This window comes from Dama dama, chromosome 20 (assembly GCF_033118175.1).
Source record: "Dama dama isolate Ldn47 chromosome 20, ASM3311817v1, whole genome shotgun sequence".
Lineage (NCBI taxonomy): Eukaryota > Metazoa > Chordata > Mammalia > Artiodactyla > Cervidae > Dama > Dama dama.
The window spans coordinates 104,142,663-104,151,326 of NC_083700.1; positions in this window are offsets into that span (position 1 = coordinate 104,142,663).

The following is an 8,664-nucleotide window of genomic DNA, read 5'->3' on the forward strand; positions in this document are numbered from 1 at the left end:
AGGCACATTAACATGACCTCATTAGTTTGTGCATCTACTCTCCTAACCACATAAAACGGAGTGCGGTAGGAGCCAATCATGCTAATTACATCAGATCGGTTTGCATATTCATAAACCATTTTCTGTTTTATGGACAGCAAAAATAAACACAGTATCTCTTTAATAATTTTAAGTGGGTCACTTTCAGGACTGTATCTGTTTTAAATAAATTATCATATTGTTAAAGGCCACAGTCAAAAGCTATTTTTTGAGCAGGCTGAGAGGTGAGGGTAGGGGGCAGGGCATGCAGAGGGGATTTGGAGAGTCAATGGGATTCACCAAGTGGTCGATTTCCAAGGTCTCCTCTGCCAGAGAAAATCCAAATTTGAAAAACCTCCCGGGTTTAGTGAACAGGTGCAGGGCAGCCTCTTACTCACGACAAAATATATTCTTGTCAGAAATTTGAGACGATCTAAATCACGGTCTTAAGCAGTGGGAGTGAAACCCAGGAACATACGAACTCCTGTGTTTTCTTGGAAGGGTTGAATTTTGGGGGCCAAGTTTCACATTCCGGCTTTTCTCAGGTGGGATGAAAAATCAGCATGAGGTTAATCAAAAGTAGGATCAAAGCTGCAGAAACAGACCTTTCTGCTGTCCCACCTGTGCCCACCCAAGGCCCTCTGCTCTGGGTCCTTCTTTAACCACCAACAGTGAAGCCAGGTTACAGATTGCCTTTGCTTTAGGGCTTAAAAAAAAAGCTTTATAAAACAAAGGTACACAAGATTTTCAGAGAGAGAGAGTGCTTAACCTAGTTAAGAAAATAAACTATTTTTAAGACTACCCAAAGACCTAGTTGCATGAGACAATTGATTTGGTAACTACAAACCAGTCCTATTCATTCATTGAAGTAGGTCCTAGAGGACTAATATTGTCTTAATCTGATTGAATATACTATACATTTTAAGGTGATAAGACAGCATTTCTTTATTTAAAAAGTATCCTGTAATTTAGGCATTTCAGGGATACAAATTGATTTTTTTAATCCCTTTTAATAAAGATACAGCTTTTGCATGTAGCCATATCAGCGCGTTTATTTCAAGCTCTGGATGTTCCTTTCTTTTCTCTTTGTTGTAAACACTTCTGGGAGAAGTAATGTGACACTTCTTAGGGAAAGTTCAGGCTATCCCCTTTTTGTTGTTGTTTTTGAAATGCTGCTTCCGATTGAGTGGGCGTAGATGATGGGAAAGGCTCTCATTTTCCTTAATGCATAGGTCCCTGACTCAGAGCTTCTTGAAGACCTTCTGCTCAACCTCCAAAAATGTTTGCATTTATTCCCCTTCACCTTGATTCCTGACTAGGTTAGACTCAGAGCACAGATGGCTGCCCTGTGTTATTATCTGAACCAGAGCTGAAGCTTTTGCGTGTCAGCTGCACTGATTTCGAAATACCCTATTATTTGTGCAATATACCTTGGAATTACGGTTCATAATTTCATGAAAGCCTAACATATCTGAATGTTTACAAGTTCTATCCCTTGGGGAAATATATAGTGTTCATTTCTTTTGTTTAGTCTATTTAAAGTAGGACTAGATACAAAGCGGGAGTGATTGACAAATTAATGCTCTCAGCTCCTACTCCAAAGTACTTGAATTATTAGTACAAAAAAGCATGTTACAAACTGTAATAATTTTAACTCCATTTCATTGCTAAAAGCTAATAATAATGAAAACAAATGAAAATAGTAATGCAATCTAACGCTAGCCAGAATGGAAGCAGTCACAGAGTTGGGACTCTGCAATCAGGTAATTAGTTCCATTAAAACTCAGGAATGGGTGAGTCTGTTCATTTATTTTGGATTCAGTTCTGTGGGGGAAGAAAAAGAGGAAAAAGAATGGCCCCTGTGCAACATAAATCAGATGTAACCTTCCTCCTCTCCACCTCCTCCCCTCTACAGACTGGGACCTCATTTCCAAGGTGACGGCTACCCTCCCACGGCGGAGGACAGGGAGCTGAGGAGCTAACGGTGGCACCAAGTGAGTGGAAAGTCACTGCTGATTGCAATTAGAACAAAGGAGTCTGGAAGGCTCCAGTCCCACCTGCAGACTGTCTCAGCCATCTTGGGGGAAGGGAGAGAAGGATGCCTGCTAAGGGGAGCCTAGGAGCAGAGAACATCAGTTACCAGGAAACTAGGTGTACCGATCAGGGTTCTTCAGAGACACAGAACCAATGAGATACATACTATTTATATTACACGTATATATACTATTTATGTACTGTTTATATAAATTACACAATTATAGAAATATATATAATATATAATAAGTACAATAGTGTTTATTTATTTCTATCAAGAGATTTATGATTAGGAATTGACTCACGCGATTTTGGAGTCTGAAAAGTCCCAAGATCTGCAGTTGGCAAATGAGACCCAGGAAGGCTGGTGGGGTAAGTTCCAGCCTGAGTCAAGGGACAGAGAATCAGGAAAATCACAGGTGTCAGTTCTAGTCTGAGGGCAGGAGAAAGCCAGTGTCCCAACTCAACAGTCAGGCAAGCAGAGGTCCCTCTTACTCAGCCTTTCTGGTCTACTCAGGCCTTCATTTGATTGAATGAGACCCACTCATGTTAGGGAGGGCCATCTGCTTTCCCCAGTCCGATTTGGATACTATCTCATCCAGAAACAACCTCAGAGACACACCCAGAATCATGTTTGACGAAATGGCTGGGAAGCCAGTGGCCGACTCAAGTTGACACATGAAACTAACCATCACACTTGGGATCCCCAATCTGAGTTTGTCTTGGTCAGTGTATTAGTTATTACATTATCAGTGTATCCAGAACAAACCTTCAGTGTGGTCCATCTGCTCTGGGTTGCTAGGTTGATCCTGATCAGCTCACTCTTGCTGCTGCAGTCAGCGGTGGCTGGTTTGCAGCTCAGTGATCTAGGGTGGTCTCACCCATGTCTCTGGGGGTCAGCACACTGTCAGTTGGGAGGGTGAGCCATGGGCCTCATGTCATGCTGCAGGCATGCCAGGATATCCTTCCGTGATGGCTGTCGCAGGGCTCCAAGTTCAAGTGCTTTCAACTCTCCACCGGCATCATACTAGTTACTGCCCCTTTGGTCAACGCAGCTCACATGGGCAAGTCTTGAATCGGGGCAGGAGGGAACTACTCAAAGATGTGGATACAGGGAGGTATAAACACAAATTGGAGGTGACTCTGTAACAGTCTGTCACAGTCACTTACCAGGTACCCAAAAGCTCTGACAGGAGTAGGTGTGGACAAACACATGTGTTCTACTCAGTTTTCTTCCCCAGCCTCTTGTGGGTTCCTTTCTCAGCCCACCCTCTAAATGCTGGTATTTTCTAAGGTTCTGCCTTTGGCTCCCTGTAATGAAGATCATTTTGGGACACTAACCTGTACACCCAACCAGGAAACTCTGGAACCTCAGAGCAGATTCCTGGGGTGTAATACACACCTAAGTTTCAGTGTCCTTTGAGTAGAAATCCTGAAAATACGGTATGGTCCAGCCCCTTGAGTAACATCTTCTAAATTCCCTGGCAGAATGAATCAGAGATGTCTTAGGAGTTGTAAAAGGAGCTGTATTTATCTGACAATTAAATTTACTGTCAATAATCTAAAGACAAAATATTATCAAGTCAGGCCATCCAAGCCCAGAAACTACCCCATTTACCATCATAGGTGATCTTGCCCTGGTTGAAATACTGCAGGAGGGGCAGTAACATAAAGAGAAAGCTACTGTGGAGTTGGAGCCCTCTTAGGGGAAAGGCCGGGGTGGAAGAAGCTGGGATTTTGGTGTCCTGCTAACTAGGCCAGGAGGTGGCTTCAGGTCAAAACCTCTGATTATCACCTATGCTCAGGTATATGGCACCCACGGCCAAGGGAACCAGACTGGCTCTGTTTTGCAGAAGCACGGATTGCATCTTCCCAGGATGTGGAACATTTGGGCTAGGACATTCCAGGACTCTTGCCTTAGACTTGTGGCTCTAGAAGTGCTGACACAGCCTGGTGGCCTGGTTTGGCCGGGAGTGGGCATGGGGTAGGCAGGGTCGGGGCTGGGGTGGGGGGGTCCTAATTCATTTTAGTTACGGGGTTGGAATCCATGCTCCACCAGCCGCAGCCAAGATGAGCTGCCCACAGTTCTTTCCTAGTATGTTGTGCTGCTTCTTCCTTCAGAATTAAAATATTGTGCAGCAATGCAGGTTTATTGTTATCAATCCCATCTCTTGAAACTTGACAAATGCATTCTTATGCAGATAATTAAGAGATAATGTCAACCGAACAAAGCTTTGTCACTGAAATAATGGCTTCCTGCTGTGAAGTTTATGCCTCAGCAAAGTCAAGGTGTTTGTTCCCAAAGTATAACTCCCTATCCCTTTGACGACTGTCAGTGACATCCTCTTTCAGCCCCATACCCCTCCTTCCCAAGTCATTGTGACAGTAGAGCCCAAGTCTGGGACACCTTGTGGGGGTGGGAACTGTCTTCACTCAAGAGGACTGGGCTGGGGAGAACTCTGCACTACCAACACAGGTTTTTCTGCTTCTGCTGTGTGGGATGCAACTCAAGCAAAATTTCTGCCTTTATCTCTCTCCCCTCTTCTAACATGAAAAGAATAATTCCTGACACTGATTCCCAAATTGAATGGGAAGCACAGAATGCCACCTGGATAGTTTAGACTATTAGCAGGATCTGCATATAATATAGTCATTGAGTCTCATTTCTGCACCAAGCATGTTGTATTTCCAAGAGCAAACGTACAAATGAGCTCATAGACTAAGATAAATGGGTTTTAAGAGCATTAGAATTGGATGTCAATGAAAACAGCTAAGGAAGCTTGTGCCATGAGTGTTCTATCATGCTTTCTCTGTGTGGTCCAATAAGAGGTTACGTAAGCATGTTATCTCCAGTGGAAGGGTTGGAGATTGCCCTGGTCTTACACAGGAGTTGATGTACTGAAGTTGGAGGGCCTCCTCTTCATTAAGAAAGTGTGAATATTTCACTAGAAAAGAGTAAACCATGCTCCCCTAGAACAGGCATCAATAAAGTGATGCAAGGAACAGAGAGGACTGCTGTATCTGCTGGAAGGATGCACCGCCAAGGAGACAGGAGGTCTTAGCATTGAAGTGCTCTGTGAATCAGCAGGTCATCTCCAGCGGGCAGAGGACGCGGCTTCTTGGATAGATGGAAAGGATGTCACCAAGATTCCAAGTCCATCTGCTCCAAATACTTCGTAGATTTTTAACTCTAGGTGTCCTTTGGTTATTCTGATTAGAATTTCATTATCATAGGCCATGAGGGAAGGTGAAAACCCCAGTGTCTGCTCTGATGTTCTGGGATTGTGTTCGCTTGTTTCTTTTTCTTTTTTTAATTAATTTCTATTGAAGTATAGTTGCTTTGGGAGTACCCCATGGCTCAGCAGTAAAGAATCCACCTGCAATGCAGGAGACACAGGAGACTCAGGTTCGATCCCTGGGTCAGGAAGATTCCCCTGGAGGAGGGAATGGCAACCCACTCCAGTATTCTTGCCTGGAGAAGCCCACGGACAGAGGAGCCTGGCGGGTTACAGACCATGGGGTCGCAAAGAGTCGGACACAAGTGAAGCTGCTAAGCACACACACGTGGTTGCTTTAGAGTGTTGTGTTAGGGTCTGCTGCACAGCGAAGTGAATCAGCTGTGTGCTTACAAACATCCCCTCTTTGGGACTTCCTTCCCATTTGGGTCACCGCAGAGCAGTGAGCAGAGTTCCCTGTGCTATCCAGTAGATCCTCATTAATCATCTATCTTATACATAGTACCATTAGTATAGATATATGTCAATCTCAATTCCCAAATTCGTCCCACCCACCCAACTTTCCCCCTTGGTGTCCATATGTTCTCTACATCGTGTCTCTACTTCTGCTTTGCAAATAAGATCATCTGTACCACTTTTGCTAGATTCCACATATATGCATTAATATACAATATTTGTTTTTGTCTTTCTGACTTACTTCTCTCTGTATGACAGTCTCCAGGTCCATCCACGGTTTTTTGGTTTTTTTGTTTTTAAAGTAGAATCTGACAACAGGCATGAAAGGGACCTGTGCTAGTCCCTGCCTTGCCCCTCACCCCCTGGGTGACCTTGGGAGAGGCAACCGAACAAAGTCTCAACAAGGAGGAGGCACCTGATGGTGTCTAAAGTATCCCCTATCTCCACATTTTATTATCCTGATACTTAGGATCAGAGATGATCTAGTACAACTGTGTTATTGATCAAATGCTTGAAATATGTTTTTAGAATTATATCAAAATGTACTTTTCCTTAAATTTACATTTCTCCCCACACTTGTCATGTGCATATGATTAATCATTGGAAAAGAAGCCACAATTCCTGAAAACTGATTACTAGAAAGGATTGCTTCTTTAAAGAGAAAGAGTCATTAGAGATTTCTTTTAATTTCTTAGCTTTCCCTCATTTTTCTCTTAATTTGAACGGGAGAGGAGGAATGGAAATCAATGATTCTGGTTGAGACTAACATGTGCCTATACTACAAAGCTTAATGTGGTAACAGTAATTTTGGAGGGCAGGGGTCATAGTGTGTTTTTGGATACAAAACTTAGCTGGGGTTAGTACTTAGAATAGTTATATTTAGAGAAAGACGTTTTGGGGAATGGTGTATGTCAGCATAATTGAAGTTGTTTTTTTTTTAGGTTTTTATTTTGTGGCAAGAAAGATGGAGGTAATGAGGTTTGGGGTTTTTAGGACTTAGAAAATTTATCTATGTATTTAAGTTAGTGTCTATATTATAGAAAGGGGTACACCTTTGGAGATAGATGAAATATGCGAAGAAACAGTTTAACCGAAATCGAGGGGTAGAAGTTGAAAACAACCCTGATGTTCTACTTATTAAATGGGAAAAGAGGAGTAGAGGATGCTCCGAGTGATAAAGGACAGAGAAGACAGGGGAGAGGGCAGAGGAGAGAGTAGGAGGGGAAGGGGGAAAAGGAGCTAAATGCAGCCTATTAAGAAAAAGGTTTCTGATAACGAATTATAAGTTGTCAGCTTTGCTGGAATATAAACCCATTTCCATTCCCTCCAAACCTTTAATAACGTCTAAACATGCAGGTCTTTAGTAAGTGTGTGTGGGGAGGGGGGCGGGGGTTGTTTGTTTTTGTTTTGCTGCTGTTACTGTTTGTTGGGGGAACTTCTTTGCCCTGTCTCAGTTTCCCTGGAGAAGGACAGCAAGTTGTACTTTTGCCCTTTATAGATGGTGCTGTACTCACTTTGCCCCTAGGGTGGAGGTGGATGACTTGATTGGTGAGTTTGGAAAGGAACCCGACTTGGAGCTCCTCCCCCGCTTCATTTTGTGTTGTCAGCAAGAGGACCTGTACATGGACAGATCCGGCAGTAAAGGCAAGGGTGACAGTTTTCTAGCCCTCCTTGTGACCAAGTGGGCTGTCTGCCCAATCCTGGGATTCAGCATTAGGAAGTCTATCATCACCCCCTGACCAAGCCACACCCTCCAGAACCAGTCTTATCAGTAATAAAGTCAACTTTTCAGGCCCCACCGGCCAGACTCCATGCCTCTTTGAAGTGGTCTAGAACTCAGGTAGGAAGGAGAGAGGGAGATTGGTTGGTTCCTTAACCCCTAGCAAAGCAGCCTGCATAGTAGACCACAGTAAATGCTGTGGAATGAAAGACTGAACCAGTGAATCCTGGAAATCAATCCATGACAAAGTGGTACAGACAAACTCTGGTGAAGAGGTTAACATTAGGTTGAATCACATGTTGCTGGTTTTGCAGGTCAAAGCCAATTGAGTATTGGCAATTTCTTATGGCTATGGCAAATAATCTTCTAGTCCCAGGGAAACAGTGAAGACCTTCTCTGAACTCCCAGTGACCTCAAAACCAAATTCCAGCTGTTTACTGACTGGAGAGGCACAGCCCCTGCCCGAACATCTATTCAAGTTCTAGATTTTCACATGGAGAGCATCACCTCATTTCTTACCATCTAGAACTAATCGTATCCCACTACCAAGCTGCTCCACCCAGAACCAAGAGAGGCTCTGCCTTCATCCCATCTTCTCCCTGCTAGGAGAGCAACTGTGATGGGTGCCCATGAAGCCCATGGGCCATCCTCGTATTTCCAGGTCATTTGACCAGTTTAATCCACCCCCTGGGCACATAGTATTACTATCGTACATGATTTGTACAAAGGCTACAAAGCACATCTTCATAATTGTCGTAACAATCCTGTGAGAGAGGTGTTATTATCTCCAGTTCACAGAAAAGGACCCTGAGATCCTAGTAGCCGATGGCCCTGGAGCACTCGTTGAAAGGCACCGTGCTATGTGCCTTAAATAGAACATTTCAACTCTCATCACCCTCAAGATAGAGTACTACTATTATCCCCATTCTACAAATGATGAAGCTGAGGTTAATTATGGGCAAGGATCATGTATGTCCAAGGTCACGCAGCTAGTAACTGCTAAAACAGCACCCGCTAGGCTGTTCCCTCATTGACTGAAGAGAATCACTTACGGTCACTTGAATCGAATAGCAGAACTGAAATCTGACACCAAAATATGACATCATCATTTGTTCCCCACAGGTATTTTATCAATCAATGTGCATGCATACTCAATTGCTTTAGCCATGTCCGACTCTCTGCAACCTTATGGACTATAGC